This window comes from Podarcis bocagei (genome assembly GCF_964188305.1).
Source record: "Podarcis bocagei genome assembly, chromosome: 8".
Taxonomy (NCBI): domain Eukaryota; kingdom Metazoa; phylum Chordata; class Lepidosauria; order Squamata; family Lacertidae; genus Podarcis; species Podarcis bocagei.
In genome coordinates, this window is record NC_138133.1 from 60,414,765 (window position 1) to 60,433,590 (window position 18,826).

Sequence of the window (18,826 nt, forward strand, 5' to 3'; positions counted from 1 at the left end):
TGTAAATAAACAAGTAAAGATGCAGCTGTCAGGAAGGCAGTGGCGAGGCAAGCTTCACCTGTTGAGTTTATACTTCCAGGTCGTTCACTTTTCTTCTCTCCAGGAACTCAGTTTAATTTCACGAAGGAGGGGATACATTCGCAGCCTGGACCCCCGGACTCAATTCTGTTCAGGGGTTCATGGCTTTATTTAAAACCATACGATTCTGTACAGTCAGCAGAACCAAACCCGAGTATAGAAACCTATCCCACCGCCAGCAAAAGTCCTATTTCTCCCAAGGAAATCTATTGGCACCGAAATCCTAAAAAAGACCACCCTGCCACCGAAGTCCGTATTCGTATTAGTACAAGGTTGGGATCGCTTCCTCTAGTTTCACGTGATACGTTTTAGGCTTGGGATGGCAGAGCAGTAAGTAATGTCTCTGGGCATATGCAGAGTGCCTTCTCCGCCCCGCTGAGTAACGAAAGCCTCCCATCCTCCCCCTCTTGGAGGGGTCCGGCTTTCTGGGTAAAAGGAAACGCTTGAAAAAGAGTATTTCTCTCTTAAACTAAATTTACCAGCGTCCCATCCCAAACAGCATTTCTTTAAAACGAACCATTCGCCAGATTTTCAAGTTTGTCACGCGTTAATTGCCAAGTGTCTGAACGAAACCCGGACATCATTTGCGAGGATTAATGGGGCTTCCTTTTTCTTCCTCAGAACATGACCATGTGTTTAGGATCTCTGCCAATATTGTCGCACAGCCTAGCCTAGAATTTGCTTTGCTGTCCTGTCCTCTGTGCGTTTACACTGGATTAAGACTCCCCCCCCCCCCGCGATCAAGGATACTTCCTCCGGAATAGAATGGCAACCCGAGTCCCAGTGGGACTTTAACAGGGGCGTAAAGGGAAGGGGCTGCGGATCCGGCTGAAAAGAAGGCGCTTCGTTGTGGTGGCATCCAAATATCTCCTCCCTTTTGCAGCCTCTCTTTTCACACGCAGCTGAATGTGGCGGCAAAGTTCTGGATCAAGGATTTAAGCAGTGAAAAGAGTCGAGCAGCCCTCTGCTTTTGTCCATCTTCCTAAAGTAGAAAAGCCTGTTTCAGGTTTAATTGTTGTTGAATGCCAGCCACGATTATCTTTTTAAAAAGAGAATCAAGACGCAACCACAGCAGATCAAATAGCTGTTTACTGCTGTGGTTCTGGTTTAATTCCAGCCACCATCCCGTAGGTAAGGCTCCTCCTGCAGGTATTTGACACACACGAAAGAAACGACCAAGGCAGGCTTTATTTGAGGAGGTTGAGCTCCTCAAACCTACACAGCACTCTCCAGATTTCAAGTGCAGAAAAAGCTGAGGAGTTCTGTAAGACCGGAAAGCCTGCCTATTGCCCTGCGCCTAAAGAGCCGCTGCCACTCAGTGTGGACGGTACTGAGCTAAATAAACCAACGGTCAGACGCGGAATTAGAAAGCTTCCTATGTTCCTGGGCGAAGCGGAGCTTCTCAATGGAGGGCGAGTTTTATCTAGCAGGGAAGCCAGTACAGTATAGGCAGGAGAGGACGGGGCAATTGTTGGGTCAGAGTCAGACCCGAAGGCCTATAAATGCAAGAGATGGTTAGGAAAAGCACAAGAGAGAACAATATCCAGAGAGAGAGAGAGAGAGAGAGAGAGAGAGAGAGAGAGAGAGAGAGAGAGAGAGAGAGAACAAGGTCAGTCAGGCTGCAATCCTATGCGCACTCAGCTGGGAGTGAGCGCCATTGAATTAATTGGCACTGACTTCCGAGGAGGCCAGGCAGAATAAGTAGAAGCCACGCCCAAGCAATGATGAATGAGGAGAGCAAGATTGATGCTGCCAACTGTGCTTCCTCGGACATCGTCTCTATTGAGGCCAAGTCTGACACTATCAAATGCGGAAATGATTCCACCGCGACACTTCCAAGCCGTTTGCAGAATACCCGGGGAAAATGAAATGCTCCTTTCACTGAAAGTTACTCTTGTGAATTATTTGCGTCCGTTTATTCTACGGAGGCAGCCTATCAAAATGGACGTGAGCGTGTACAGTATTAGCTTTGGAGTGAGACAGATTTCTTGAAAAGGCAGTAGACTTTTAGGTGGGGGTGGAGAGGTTCGTTTGAATCACAACCAATTCAGCCTAGGCGGAACACGGTTAGGTCCTACTCATTTGAAGACAATGTTAAAATCCGTGCTTAAACTTATTTCTCGAGGGGAAAGGCTCGCGTTTCCTTTTAATACAGCCCTCACAGGGTATGTGAAGGTCAAAACAAGAAATGCAGCGCAGTGCAATCCTAGACATGTCTACTCAGCAGCCCCTCTGAAGTCACTGGGACTTACTCCCAGTAAGCAAGTACAGAATTGCAGCCTTACTGAGTTTAATGTAACTTTCTCCTTACCGAGCAATTCACTAAACCGCAGCCCCAAACAGATTTTACAGCACAATTCTAACCATGTATCAACTCAGACGCAAGTCCTATTGACTTCAGTGGGACTTTCCCCCAAGCATGTGGGGTTAGGATTGCAGTCTTGGATGCTCGCCAGCTTCAGGTGGAGGCGAAATGAGCTGGTTTTCTTCAGCGAACTACACTAAAGAATACGAATCGCAGGAAATCCATGTAAGTTCTGCGGCAACTCATATTCTAGACACAAATGCGCAGGATCGCGCGCAGAGTCTGAAAACTGCCACCCTGCCCTTACTTGAGAGTAAGCAATATTGATCGCAAGCGGTCCTCAGTTGCCTCGCTAGTACTAAAACCTCGGTGAACTCCAGGAAACCTTACGCTGAGGAAGCATGCGCGGGATCCTGTAGGTGACAGGAGATCGCTATCAGTTGCACTTCCCTCCCCGCCTTTATTTATGGCAATCCTTCGCATTCAAACCCGGGAGTAGATCCCCTGGAACGAAACGGGGCTTGCTTTCCAATAAACACACAGGAGATCGGGTTTAGGAGACAAGACGTAAAGGCTGCCTGGCACTCGAAACCCCCTAACCTTTCAATTCCCTGGCTAATTCGTTGGTTAGGAGAATTGCACTCTGCATGCGCTCAGAGGCACGCTCGCCTCCTTTTTTCTTAACGCGCGTTCGGGCGCCGAGCTCTAGCGGTCAAGCCAGAAAGCTGCAGGGGACGGGCAAATCGGGCCCTGTCGTGCGACGAGGAAAGGTAGCCCTGCGGCGGCCGCTTTCAGTTTCCCTCGAGGCTCCTGGTTACTGTTTAACATCCCCACCCACGTTTCAGTTTGTTTAGTAAATCGATCTGATGCCGCTGGGGCTCCGTCTCTCGCCCCGTCGCCATTGCGCCAAAGTGAACAGATTCCCCTCCAAGGCATAGATCTCTGCTCGAAGGAGCTGGGCGAAGCGAAAAAAGCCCAAGGCCCAAGAGGGGGGGAGGAGGAGGAGGGAGACGAGAAAGTGGCGCGCTGGGGGCGGGAGGAGGCGTGGAGATGCTCGGCAACCGCCGCTAAGCTGACCCGCCCGAGGGCCAAGGAGCAACTCGACCCGGCAGGTAAGTTTCATTCGTGCCGCTGGCGCCTCCCGGCACAGCGAGCGCGGCGCAGCGCCGCCCGCCTCGCACTGCCCTTCCTGGCCGGGACCAGACGAGGACAGCGCGCAGGCAGCCAGATTCCTCCGCGTGCCGAGGGCGAGCGGTGCCAAAGCAGAGGATGTGACAGAGGGAGCGGGAGAGAGCAATGGCTTCTGGAGATCTGTGCTTGTGTGTGTCACGTGCCCGCCTTGCCTGGTGGGCAAACCTGCACGCCCACCACGTGCGACCCCCTGAAAGAGCTTCGTATGGATGGGCTCTTGATTTGAGGAGGGGGCAACTTCGCTTCCTGCCCCCACAAAGGGTAACTCCCCAGTTGCTATTCTGCTCTTGTTTTACTTGCCCAGTTAATACTGAAATGATTTTTAAACTCAGGACAGACTCTTTAAAATGAAAAAGAAAAAACAAAGTGGACCTCCTGCAGCATGCAGAGTTTTTCTTTCATCCCACAATGACAAACCACACACACACAACTCCTGCTGGGTGGGCTCTGGGAGCACTCCAAAGAAGCAGGCTTCCCCTCCCAGTGGCTCCAGATAGTCAACAAAGAGGCGTGGCTTGAGACATTTCTTCCTTGTTGATCACATGATTGCAACACTGGAAGACAAAGTCTGAGGACTTCTGGTGGCAATCAGAGATTCCATACAGGTAGGGGGTCCACTATGGATGTGACAGAGTTTGTATCTACAGTATAACAGATGCTGGGAACAGGGGGGGGGGGGCTTCCAATCACAATAGAACAGGAGGACTTCAGGGTCCCAGTTACCCAGCAGTGCACCATATTTTGGTTTTGTTTCCCACTGACAGCACACAACATTCTGTGGGTACTCGGTCTTCATTGGGCAGGATTGTTTTTTGGGGTGTGTGTGTGGTTCCCCCTCAGTTTAAATAATAATAATAATTTATATGCCACCCATCTGAGTGAGTTGCCCAGCCACTCTGGGTGGCTTTCAGCAAATCAAAACGTAGTAATACACCAAACATTAAAAACATTAAAAAAATACTCTAACCAGTGCAAACTTCAGGGTTGCTCTGAGCATGCTGATAACCCAAAATGAGGCCTCTTGACACTCAATTCCTGAGTTTGTTATTAGAGGGAATGCTACCTATAATCTCCCCCGTTTTGAGGTGGAAGGTTTGCAGGAATAGGGATTTCTCCACTTCAGAGCTTACATTGTCTCATGTGGTAAATAAGCATGCATGCAAGGCCACATGCCACTGTTGAACACAATATTCCTAGCTAGCCTATTTTGTTTAAACAAGCTCCAATAGCTCTGTGCTGCCACATCTGGTTGGTTAGTTCAAAATCAGTAAGTGAAATTCAACCCTCCTCCTCCTCCTCAATGCATCTTTATCACATCTCTATCCTGCCTTTTTCCTCCAAGGAGGTCAAAGTGGCATACACTCACAATAGGTTCTTCCTTTTATCCTGACAACAGCCCCGTGAGGTAGGTTGGGTTCAATGAGCTTCATACCTGAGCAGGGATTGGGAACCTGACTCTATTAACCCCATCACAATTACCGGGCCTTTATGCTTCAGCTATGGTAGCAGTCAGTGTAGTGGTTAGAGTGTCGGACTAGAACCAGACAGGCCAGGATTGAAATCTCCACTCCGCAATGAAGCTCATTGCATGACCCTGGGCCAGTCACTCTCAGCCTAGCCTCCCTCACGGGGTTGCTGTGAGGATTAAATGGAGAAACAGAGAATCGTCTTCACCACCTTAAGCTCATTCAAGGAAAGGTGATAATAATAATAGCAACAAATGGATGGGACTTCTTCACATTTAATAGCTGTGTTTCAGCAGAGTTTCTGCACAGCTATTAAAGATGCAGAAACCATGTTCTTCTGTTTTTCTTTTACCCAGCAACCCTATGCTGTACTCTTTTTCAGCCATGTTATTTCTTGGGTTGCTGACCCCAACTTTCCTACCTGCTAGGATTGGTTTCTAGTTCTTAGCCAGCTCCACAAAGTCCTTAGGGCTTTGGTGTGGTTTTAATTCCAGCCAAAAACACAATTTCACCAGGCATGTGGTGCCATGTTGAGAAAGCTGAACCTGCTTTCCAAATCCCCTCTTTGACAAAACTGATTATGATGACCCGGAATCGGCTCACTGGTTGGCACGGAGTTAAACGCCGTAAGCAGTACCTAATAAATTACTGTGTGTCCTATGCACAACCGCATAGATGTATGCCCATTCAGTTCAAGGGGGCTTATTCCAAGGTAAATGGGAATAGAATTGTGGCCCTAGATGCATTTTACAGCCTAATCCTGTGCACGGTTACTCAGAAATAAGCCATACTGTGTTCAACGGGGGTTTACTGTTAGGGATGTGTGGATAGGATTATAGCCTTAAAGTATGATGTTTGCATTTTATGCAATATACACAAGGAGGAAAGAAAACCATGACAATGAAATATTCTGTTAAAGCCAGATATGGGGAGAGTATTGTGAACATTTTATTGATCATCCCTTTCTCTGTTTCTCTTCCCCTTTGTGTGTGTGTGTGTGTGTGTGTGTGTGTGTGTGTAAAGGGAGTTAAGGTGGAAAGCACTTAAAATGCTCTTTTGTAACCTGCTCCATACTTCCCATGATTCCTCTGTCGCTCGGCAGCTTTGAGGAAGAAAAAAACACCACAGTTAAAAATGCTGTTTTCATTGCCTGGTACTCAATTCCCTGTCCCTTTCTTCCTGTCTCACAGATGCATGGCAGCTCTGCCTGAGGCTCACCTCATACACATTAAAAAAATCAGTTGTAGGACAAGATCCCAATGCAGTTGCCTTGTTCAGAATGTTGTCTTTCATTTTAGTGGCTCATGCAACTGGAGCACACACACAAAAAACTTCTCACTCTTCCTCGTCTTTCTCAACTTTCCTTAAGTTTTATTGAAATAAAATCCTGTTTCCCTTTCACTGTTGGGTAAATGCAGAGTAGCCTGCCATTGGGTAAATGTTCTTTTCATTTCTGAGGCCACAGAGAAGAAGTCTGTTGTGGGAGGAAATCCTAGGTGGGGTGTGTGTCTAATGTAGAAGTTATCACCTTTGGGAAATCAGTTGTGAAACTCCAGGGCTGTGTACATAACATGCCTTTAAAACACATCACTTCCCTCAAAGACTCCTAGCCAAGGCTTTCTTTTAGTCAGAACGTGCCGGAACTTGGTTTAGGCACCTCTGAGGTGGACACCATTTGTGGGCATAGCCAGGATTTTTGTTAGGGGAGGCAGGCCTTTTGTGTGGGGGGGGGGAAGACAGAACCTCAGTTAGCTATGTATTTTTATTGATTTTTATTTATTTGGGGGGGCAGCTGTCCCTCCCCCCCCCACTCCCATGGCATCATTGCCATTATAAGAGAACAAGAGAGGCGTTCATGGTAAATTCCGGCACTTCTTTTTCTAGAAAAACAGCGCTCCTAGGAACCATAGTTTAAGGGTGCTGAAATTGCAGCTCTGTGAGGGGGCAAACTATGGTTCCCAGGATTCTTTGGGGGAAGCCATGTATTTTAATTGTGTCAGTAGGCATATCGCACCTCAGTTTTTCGAAGTTAGTATTGCCCCAACGCTCTGCATTAATAAAGTTGTATATTTGGGAAGCAGACTTCATATTCTTGGGTATCGGGTTAACAAGGATGCTCTTTAGGACAAGGTAGGCAAAATGCAGACTGAAGAGGAGTTCAGAAAAGGAGCAAAACAGATGGGGAAATTGTCCCACTAGTTTCCACCTGCTTGGTAGGAATCAGCAGCACTGCGAATAGGGTGGGTAATCCACTGCATTGTGCCCCCCCTCCCACAACTCAGAATTTATCTCTAAAATTGTTTTGCAGGCCACTGTTCTGGTTTTCTCCTTTGCAGTCCGCCACCTCTGTTTCTATAGGCGTGGTGTAGTGGATCAAAGCCTTGAATTGGGAAATCCTCAGATTGAATGTTGCCATGAGTTCCCTAGGTGGCCTTAGTCAAGCCAATCACTTAGCCAGGGGCGGAGGAAGGGGGTGTGGTGGGTGCAGACTGCCTCAGGTGTTACCACTGGGGGTGTATGTGACAAAATGCCGGATGGCAGTCACCGTGGGGCCTGCAGTACGCCCAAGCGTTGGGAGAGGCGTGGTGGCTGTGGTGTGTGCAGGCTCCACGCTGCCCAAACGGTCCACCCACTGCCTCCCCCCTAGATGTAGGGCGGCTGAGTGGGAGGAGGCAGGCAGACTCCAGAGGCCCTGTGGTGTGCCCTGCCCCTATGGGCAGCTTGCCCCTGCCCCTGGGCATGCCACCCCAGGCGCCCGAGAGGCTTCCTCCACCATTGCACTTGGCCTCTTGTCAGCTGCAATATGGGGGGGGGGGCAATAACTCTGTTGTAAAGCAGTGGTGATGGAGAACTCCTTCCATCCTGGATCCGCAGAGCCACAGGTTCCCCACCCTTGTTGTAAGGATCAAAATCAGATGAGGCATGTAAAGTGCTTTGAGCACTTGAAAGCACTATACCAAAGTATAAGAAGAATATTGCAGCTTCTGAAGGACAGAAGGAAGCAAAGCATTTGGAAGGCATTCAAAAACTCAACTCTCTTTGCACTTGGTTGCAAGTGAACAGAGTACCTGAAAGTGAATCTGCAAAATGTTGACTCTGTTTAGCTTAGTGACATGAAGTATGTATAAATATAACAGTGCTTTCTAACAACACTTCTTGCCCTTTATCCTGCGCTTCCAGTATAGTTACATAAAATTACTTGGTTAATTGTTCGTTCCAGAATAGCAGAGAGATACTACTAAATATATGATTGTGCGCAGTACTGAAAATAAGCTATGTGTGGAAATCATATGCAAACCTGCCTCTTCTTTGTATCTTATGCAAACAAAGAAACATGTGTATCTCCATAAGTTAAAAGTGGTTTGTACAGAAATAGTATCTTCTTCCACACAGTTTATCACATTATGGATAACAACTGAACTTTTACTAGCTGATTAAATAGTTTTTACTCTGAAGTTAAGTCCCACTGAGTCACATGGGGTATAGGTCTGTTAAGAACTCTTAGGATTTCAATTTTAGACTTGCAGGCAGCAAATCACATGATTTATCTAGCCACATAATAGAAAATGAAAAAGAGGGATTCAGATGATGCAAGCCTTGCTTCAAGATTCCCTGAGTCACTGATCTTTTAACTTTAATTGTAGAATTAATGGTAATTTTATAGGAACATATACAATTGTATAAATGTGAAGATTAATTTCTTTTTGACGCCTTGTTTAACTGAACCAATCAGATGTACAAAACCCCTTTCTTGCATCCCAACTTAAGTTGAAAAGCAGGTTAAGAGATTCCCTATTACAGTGACGCTAAGCATGAAATGTAAGCAGGGTTGCATATCCTGTATCTGTTATACGGAACCAGTTCTTGTTGCTGCCTGATGTATTGTTTTTGATAGCTGCATTGTTCCAGTGCTTATGCAGAGCCCCATTGAAGGTAAGGAATGCTGTTTTTTGGCGATAGATACAACTTATCACAAAGCTGAATTTTATAAGGTCTTTTATGAAGCGGCATTCTCCTAGTAAATTATCTTGGTAGTATAGCGTGCAGCAACTTCCAGCAACGGAACACACATTGCACCCACTTTTATTTGCATTGCATCTTATTGAAGCTAAGGCTGAAACGTGATGCAAGCTTAGAGGGAGTAAGTTCCACTGAAGTTTGTAAGATTTAATTCTGGGCAAACAGACATCGGGTTGGACTGTGAATGCTTTATCATGGTAAATTAGCACAGATGTAATGGTGTAACTGAAATAATTGGCAAGGGGCTGAATCAAAAACAAAAATCGTGCTAAATTTTGGATCACTTTAGAGACATCTTAAAATGTAATTCAGCAACTCTGATTGAATCAGGTTTTTCACTTTGCATTTTCATATATATTCATTCATATATATATATATATATATATATATATATATATATATATATATATATGTTAAATTCAGGTTGGAATAACACATATAATGTCAAAGCTGAAATCTATCAAACTGAAAGAGCTGGGCTACATTTTCAAACCTTTTCCAATTGTCAATTTAAGTTAATTGAAAGGGAAAGGTCTTGGTTTCAGGATTGGGCCATTTAAACACAGGCGTGCTGCTTTCATTTCATAGAAGGGCAATCTCCCCCCACACACGTATTTTTAAAAGGTTCATTCATAATTCTCCCTTCACACTTCTATTGGAAATGACAGAATTCATTATTTTTGAGCTTCGAACTATTTTCCTCCAACTTGGGTGATGAATTGTATGAGATTTACTTCACAACATGACATGGCAGCCCTTGAGATTTTAAAATACTATGGGCTAGCTGCCTGCCCTTTGTAACTCCTCGGGAGAAAGAGTGGAGGGAACTTTAGACCAGACTCCATGTCTCACTACTCTGTAAGTAACAGGAACGGATTGCTATGTAGTGCTTGCAACAGTTTTGGGGGCCTGAGGATCACTGGAGCTCTAATAGGAAACAAATAGCCTTTGAGAAACAAAGAAGCAGGCTCCCTTTTCCTGCTTTATCTCCAGGCACATAAACCAATTGGTTACCTTTGTTCCTCTTCCATATATTCTAAGCATATTCAATAACAGAAAAGCCTTGTTTATGATACGGCACCAGCTAAGAAATTATATGTATGCCTTTTAAAGTGATCACATTTTCAGGCATTGTAATAAGTGTATGTCTTACTTTTAAAAAATGTGCATATTGCCTATTGTGCTAGTGTTAGTTTCACCGGTAAAGCTGAATGTGCCAGAATACAACAGGTGAAGTTTATCATCCAGGTTTGGTTCTATCCGCACTGTGGCATAAGCAACCATCATTGGGCAAAATCCAGAGAAAGTTATGCACTGAAATCCTATTAATCCTTGTGAAATTTAGGATTCTGTCTCTGCATTTTATTTATTATTGGATTTTTATCTCCCTTTTCAACTCTCAGGGCCTCAGAGTGGCTTTACAAACTTTAAAATACAATTTTATTTCTCACTCCTTCTCCTCTTCATTCTTAAGGTTATGGTGATAGAATCAACATTATTGTAAGCACTTGTGCATTAAAGAGTGCATGTGAATTTTTCACTGGTCGTTGGTGGTCATTGGGATTGGTAGGGCAGAAGGCAGAGAGACCAATAGTAGTGGAGCCAAAGCCATTAACAGTGAGGGCTTCTGCAGCTTCTGTATTTGGAATGGGGTGGGGTGAGGACATTGTGCACCCTTCACAACTAGCAGAGCATCTTAGGAATGGACGAATCTGTCAGTGTTGGCTTCTTTCAGTTTTTTATTTCCCCAGTTTCCAGATCTCCCCATTTCTGCATCAGTTTTTGATTTATTTGTTTTAAAATATCCTTTTGAAAATCCATTCTGGATTTTTGTGCACATTTCTGTATGTAATTTTGCCTAACAGCATATTCTTGTGATATTCCCTTAATGCATTTTGTATGTTATATTCACTAAAATATACATGTTTGCACACTTTCCTCCGTTTTTACTTGCATGCCTCTTCACATTATTTGGTTGGACAACTGTATCACACGTTTTAGAGAAGTATGAATTTCAAAGGATAGCTAGCTGCATTTAAGTTCATATATTGTTTCAGGTAGTGCAAATTAGGTTTGCTTGCATTAAAATGCAAACCAAGCACTCCCTATTCCTAAAGCACATGCTTATTTTGTCTCACTCATTGGATCATCACCTTGTGGTGTGAGGGAAGGTCTCACCTGAACAAGAACATTGAATACATCGAGTAGTCTTTGCTATCAAAAGCGATCTTGTGAAGCTCTTGTCAGAAGTCCCTACCAGCATTAATGAGCGACTTTCAACCCTTCGAATAAAACTCACCAAAAACCAACAGACTACTATTTTAAGTGCTTGTGCACTAACACTGGATGCCATTGAAGACATTAAAGAATTTTTTTATTCTCAGCTGGATGCCATCCTATCAGAGATGCCTAAGGAGGATAACATTGTCCTCCTGGGTGATTTTAATGCAAGAGTTGGGTGAGATTTCAATCTGTGGAATTATTGGGAAAGAAGGAATTGGCAACAGCAACCAGAATAGAACCTTACTTTTGACTATTTGTGCAGTGCACAACCTTGTTATTACCAACACACTCTTTCGACAAAAAGATAAATTTAAAACATTATGGGGTTCACCTCTGTTGAACCACTGACACCTCTTAGACTATGTAATTGTTTGAGTTGAAGATCGCTGTGATGTGCTCCTTACCAGAGCTATGACAAGTGCTGACGACTGCTGGACAGATCACCAATCAATACGTTCCATGGTGGCTATCAAGATTATACCTCAACGCAGGCTTCAAGGAAGGAAACCAAGGCTCAAAATGAACACTCAAGCCCAGGGGTCAGCAAACATTTTCAGCAGTCCACTGTCCCTCAGACCTTGTGGGGGGCCGGACTATATTTTGAAAAAAAAATGCACAAATTCCTATGCCCCACAAATAACGCAGAGATGCGTTTTAAATAAAAGCACACATTCTACTCATGTAAAAACAAGCTGATTCCTGGACCATCTGTGGGCTAGATTTAGAAGGCGATTGGGCCAGATCCGGCCCCTGGGCCTTAGTTTGCCTACCCATGCTCAAGCCCTTCAAGATCCCATTAAGTGGGATTGCTTCCAAATGACTCTTAAGGACCATCTGCTTTCAGAGTTCCCTGATAACACTGAGGAACACTGGACCAAGCTAAAAACATCCATTATGGCAAGCCTGCAAACAAACTATTGGATACCAAACCAAGAAACACCAGGACTGGTTTGATGAGAATGATAGTTAGACTGAATGCATTATTGACAAGAAAAGGAAGGCCTTTCAGATCTGGCAAAGAAATAGAAACTTCACCACTAAGAAAGAAACATACGCCATTGCTAAGGCTGAGGTTCAAAGAAGAACCATAGAACCTGGTGAATAAAAGCTCAAGGGATCCTGCACTTAACCGACACTCTCCCAATTGAAGTGCAGAGTGTTTGAGGACCGGGGCATTTGCAGGGAAACAAAAATGCTTGTTTACAAAGCTGTTGTACTACCAACCTTAATGTACGCTTGTGAAACGTGTCTCTGAAAAATTCTACATATCACTTGGGAAGACAGGCAAACTAATGCCAATGTACTGAAAGAAGTAAAGATCAGCGCTGAGGCAATGATTTTTCAACATCAATGTCATTGGACTCGTCATCTTCGGTTGCCTGATTATCGTCATCCAAAGCAACTACCCTATTCCAAACTTAAAAATGGAAAGCATAATGCTGGTGGTCTACAAGATGTTTAAAGACTCTTAAGGCAACTCTTAAAAAATGTAGGATAAACACCAACAATTGGGAAACAGGGACTTGTGAGAGCTCCAATTGGAGAACAGTCTTTACCAAAGGTGTCATGGACTTTGAAGATGCTTGAACTCAGGACGAAAGGGAGAAACATACTAAGAGAAAGGTGCATTTGGCAAACCCTCACCTTAATCAACTCCTGCCCAGAAACCTATGTCCCCATATGTGGATCCAGAATTGGCCTCCACAGACACTTATGGACTCACTGTTAAGACCGTGTTCATGGAAGACAATCTAACTTGGCTACGACTGATCGCCAAAGAATAAGCTTATTTTGTACCTGATCAATGTCCCCATGATTACCATTAGTCTGTAAAATGTAGAAAGAAAAGCCATTGTATGTTCTCTTCAAAGATTACTGCTGTGCTGCAAGAAGTTGGTTGTAAAGAGGATCTATGGGGAAGTTGCCTTTTAAGGACAGAATATAGAATAAAGTCCCAAGGAAAGCCAAAATATTGGGCTGTAGCCAATACTAGTCCTACTCAAAGGAGACCTATTGAAATTAATAAACATGACTAGCTTATCTCTTCAGTTCTACTCTGAATATGACTTAGTTGGATAAAACCTTTTTTTTAAAAAAAGAGTGTAAAGTGGAGATATAATTTCCCTTCAGGTTCAGATGCATTTCTTTTGTCCTGTTGCCACCACCTGTTGTCAAACAGGTTTTGCAGGGTTTTGAAACACTGCAGCAAAATATGTTTTTCAGAGTGGTCATAGGATAAGGCTACATACTATGGATACTGAAATTTCTGTGATACTTTTCTCCAGAGCACTGAAGGTGGTATCTATTATCCATCCTAATGTGGGCCATCCTAATTTTTTTTTTTTATTTTAAGTCTGGAAATTACTAGTTGACACTGTCCATTGCCTGCCCATTTATTGCTGGCAAGGCTTCCTTGTTTGTGAAATTTTATTCTTAAGGAAGCAGAGAGCCAGTTGAAATGCTGCACAGTATTTTGTATTAAACCACACTGAAGACAGAGGCCTTGCATCTTAATCTGATTGCCAAATCTGCCAGTTCTTGTTCTCTTTGATGCTCTGAGGCAGGTAAAATGGTTAAAAGCAAATTTTGAAACGTGGGTGCTTTGTATCTTTTAGAAACTTGGCTGAGAGGTCCACATATGGATCCCAACTTCTTGCAAAACTCAGTGCTGAATGTTTATGTTATGTTGTTCCATTGTTCTGTGCTGTTAAGCAGTTAGGAATCTGTCTAATCTTCTCTGGGCTCCAGTCCATCAGTAACTGGAATCAAAGAAGTGAAACTGACTAGTCTTTGTGACTGGGAATCTAAAATACACACACACACACACACACACACACACACACACGGGGGGGGGGGGAGGGAGAGGGAGAGACTAATAGGCCTGAAAAGTGAAACCAACTAGACTACTCCATTGTCTAAATATCTATTCCCACACAGTCATACCTTGGTTCTAAAAAGTAAGACATACATTTATTATGTCTCATCTATCAAAGTGAGTGTTCCGGTTTGCGAACGTTTTTTGGAAGCCGAACGTCCGATGTGGCTTCTGAGGCTTCCGATTGAGTGTAGGAAGCTCCTGCAGCCAATCAGAAGCTGCACCTTGGTTTTCAAACATTTTCGAAAGTCAAACGGACTTCCGGAACGGATTCCATTCAAGAATCAATGTATTATGCTTTGGACAACAAACATGTAGTTGGAAAGTGTCTAAATAGTCACCTTCCGGCTACCAGTGTGGTGTAGTGGTTAAGAGCGGTAGTCTCGTAATCTGGTGAACCGGGTTCGCGTCTCCGCTCCTCCACATGCAGCTGCTGGGTGACCTTGGGCTCGTCACACTTCTCTAAAGTCTCTCAGCCCCACTCACCTCACAGAGTGTTTGTTGTGGAGGAGGAAGGGAAAGGAGAATGTTAGCCGCTTTGAGACTCCTTTGGGTAGTGATAAAGTGGGATATCAAATTCAAACTCTTCTTCTTTTACAAACATTATGATATTCTTATTTAATTCAGTTTATTTACCGTACACACCTCTTTTCCACAGCAAGCTGTGCTCAAGCAACAGTAAACTGTGGCCTTACAACAGATACCCATTTATTATCAGAATACAGAACATTTTGCTGGGCATGGGAGAGAAACCAGTTAACAAATAATAAAAAACAAACAGAATAGGTTCAGCATTACAAAGAAATAACCTAGGCTTCACTTTCATTTTGCTCTGTACTTGTGTATAAACAAACGAGCATTACATGAGTAAATACAGTTCAGAGGAAGAAGAGACTTCTTGCCGGGCTAGGTGAGTCACAGCTGACTCTCTCCTTCCTCCTCCAGAGGGGGCTCACAGATCTCCAGAGGTTCTAGCTGCATTCTTCAGTGGAAGACTGGATAGAAGCATAAACTTTGGGATGGAGCTTCCCAGTGGTTCTAGCTGGATGAGAAGAGTGCACAGGTCCTGCTCTGGGAGCATCCCATAAGCAATCTGGTTGGCCACTGTGAGGACAAGGATGCTGGACAGTGAAGGCACCTTCTTGATCTCAATAGGCAGGGAGTTCCAAAGTGTAGGTGCCACCACACTAAATGAGCAATTCCTTACAAATGTGGCCTTACATTACCCCAGAGGACAGGTCTGGATCTAATGGACTTAAGGTACAAGAAGGAAGGCTTGGGTTCAATATTAGGCAAAATGTTTTGATGGTAAGAACACTTTGACAATAGAACCAAATACCCGCCAGCGCGGCTGAGGACTCTCCCTCCCTGGTGGTCTTTAAGCAGAAGCTGGGCAGCTATCTGTTACTGATGTTCTTGCTCATTTAATTTCCTGCTTCAAATAGGGGGTGGACTACATGATCTACAAGCCACCCTCAATCTCTAGGTGCTTTTGTGCTTCTAAGCTGTTGCTGCATCACTGCTGAAGCCATCAAGGAAGAGGTTGGTGTCACAAATCCAAATTCAGCGCAAAATGATTCATTCGGATGCAGGAAGCAGTTTGTATTATAACGCTATCTGGTAGTTTCCAGCTCATTTCTAATTCTTCAACACTGACTTGTTAAAACAAGCCTCTTGTCTTTACACTCTCTGAAAGGAGTTGCGTAACATCAATTTCCTACAGGAAGCTGTCCTTTTATCCATGACTACCCCTGCAGCATTATCTTAGTGTTTTCTGATGCAGCCAAGGAATGTTTGTGTGTGTGTGTGTGTTTTATTTGAAGAATTTTGGATTATCCATAGCCGGATGGAAATCTGATGTGTGAGATGGGATTGTCAGTAGCCTATCTCCCCATGCTGACGAGAAGCATTTAATTCTGTTATTGGGATATGACATTCTAGATCACTGTTGAAAATCGATAAGCTGCTAAAGGGCAGCCTTACAGCTTGACCTAAATCCATTTAGAGCCACTTTATATACCTCATTAGCAATGTAATTTAAGGGTAAAATGCCTTACCCACATACTGTTATACAGTGTCATTAGTATGTTTATTTTTATTTTTCCCGTCACACAGCATCTTGATAACTGCGTATGTGCCTGGTGGTCTCTCGACGCACACATTTACAGAATAAATAGATCAGAGGTTTTCACATTGTGGTCCAGAAAGCTTTTCCGGGTGGTTTGCAAACAACTGATGGATGACTTGATGGTATATCGTCTTCCTTATTTACAGAGGCTAAATTGTATTAGCAGAAACTAAAAACCCATTTAAATATTTCTCCCCTCATATTATCCATGTGAGTAATTGCTGTAATTTCAAAATGATCTTATGCACTTTTGGGAGGGAGGAGTGAACTCGTGCAGGAATGCCTGTCTAGCAAATAATTCATGGTACAGGCTAGTACAATGCAGAGAAACCTTTACAAACTCGGAACATTTGAAATGTCTTGACATCAAATGTAAAACAAAGTTTCTAATGAGTTTACTGAGAATTCTGCTAAGAATAATCATCCTATCAAGTATGAACAATTGGTAATGATCACTGCGTGTGTGTGTGTGTTCCTACAAGCAATTATTTTTATTCAACTTCTAATAGATAATGCTTGTTTGTTTCGGTTTTCATTAGTAAAACTATCCCAAGCCTCCTTCAGTTATTCATTTATGCAGCGATGGATTCTGTAAAGGCAGGAAATTGGCACAAAACAATTTCTCAGACAACCACAACACTTTCTTTACCCTAAACTCAGACAGTAGTGCTTTAAAGGTGATCAAAGGCCATTCCTTTGTATAGTAAGTCTGGTGTGCCATTTGTAAATAGCTTCAGGAAACCTTTAGAAGAGAAAAGAAACAAAGGCAACGTTTTTTCCATGGAGAAAGGAACTGGTGCTGTGTTCACCCAATCTGTAGCGAAAGGACATAGTGGGACTCTGGGGTTATGCGAGAGACTACAGGCTAAGGTGGTGCAATGACTTTTCCTTTTGCCGTAAGGATTCTGAAGTCTCATCACAGGCAGAACCATGTGAGATTTGGACCCTGTGCTGCCTGTTCTTTTTTATGGCTCCTCATAGAGCTAAAAAGGGAGGGAAGAGTTATGCTAGAGGTGGCAATGGGAGCTGCCACCTGCCTACGTGAATAGATGAGGAAGGAATATTCCAGTTGGGACTGCACTGGGGGCAAAGGGGTAGAGCCCACTTCTCCCATTTCCTGGCAGCTGATTATTTTATTAGAATATCAACTATGCAAGAGCAAAGCATCTGACAAATGTCACATGTAGTTTGACCCTAATGAGGACATCTTTACTGGACCTGCAGACATCAAGGGGAAAGCTATAGATAAGACTTGGGAGAGGCTGGGATATTATTATTTATAAATAAATAAATCTTTTTATTGAAACAAGACTTGAGTGGGACTTGGAGATTTTTTTCTATTATTCATTTCATTTATTTAGAAAAATAAATTCTAGACTGCTTATTATTGAAACAATCTATAAGCAACACGTGTCAAAAGACAATGAAATTGCCAGTATAAAATTTATAATATGAATAAAAACAGCATCAAGCTGTACAAAAGGTATAGGGCCCAGCATTACAGTGCTGGGAAAGCCCAAGCACCAAGGTATGCCTTCAGGAGATGTCTAACATACACATAACTGATGACACTTTCCCCACAAGAGAGAATATTTGTGTGTGTCTGTGTGTGTGTCTGTGTGTGTGTGTGTGTGTAGATAGATGATAGATAGATAGATAAAACATGTTTGGGTATTTAGTAGAAAGTTACTGTGTTTAGCTGTGTGCTGAGTTAAGAACCAACACACACATAAGCGCGCGCGCGCGCACACACACACACACACACACACACACAGGCTTTCTTGGAAGATATTATTTTGTTTAATCCTTTTGTTGTTAACTCTGCAGCAGCAGAAGTAGCCGCCTCTTCAAGCTCAGGTCTGTTGATGAATAAAAAAGAATTTGCCAAACCTGTGAGAATGGGACTCATAGGATTGGTTGTGGTCCACTTTCTCTCCCCCCCCTTTGCTTTCTCTCCCCCCTCCCTGTTTCTTTTCATTTTGTTTGAGATTGAATTTGAGAAAGAGCTTTGTTCCAGACAGTTGCTTATGGCAGTGGGTTGAGATGAGATTTCGTTGAATCATAGAACTAATACACAAACAGAAAATATGTGAAAATTGAAATGACAAGGTAGAGTAGCTTGTTTGTTGAGGTAGATAAAATAACTAGGTTTGCAGGGAAATGAGAGGAGGTATGTGTGCTTGTGTGTAAGAGAGATAGATATCCGAACTGGATTTAACCTGAGCCTGGGCTTGTTCTTCGTATGCTTATATTCTAGAAACACTTGCTAAAATGAAAGAAACCTCTTCCCCCCTCTCATTCTGATCATGCTTACAGATAACGTTGCTATTACTTTGCAATTGTGTTTGCAAACAATCAGAAATAGATGGCTAAAGTATTGACATATATCATCTCTATCTGCATTTTTTAATCACTCTGTATCATTTCTCCATAACGTTATTCTCCAAACAGCAAACAGGCACAAGGGATTATTTTGCCTC

At 43.5% G+C, this 18,826-nt stretch overlaps 1 protein-coding gene across 2 annotated transcripts in view; it reads left to right on the plus strand.

Moving 5' to 3' along the window:
* The first annotated feature begins 3,306 nt into the window (after positions 1-3,306).
* The window catches only part of HNF4G (hepatocyte nuclear factor 4 gamma), a 68,323-nt gene continuing 52,803 nt past the window's right edge, over positions 3,307-18,826 (plus strand). Inside the window, exon 1 of one of the 2 annotated variants that reach the window (XM_081204780.1) lies at positions 3,307-3,495. The gene's annotated coding sequence lies outside the window, so the exon portion shown is untranslated. The remainder of the gene's footprint in view (positions 3,496-18,826) is intronic. The other variant, XM_081204779.1, reaches the window with a different exon arrangement.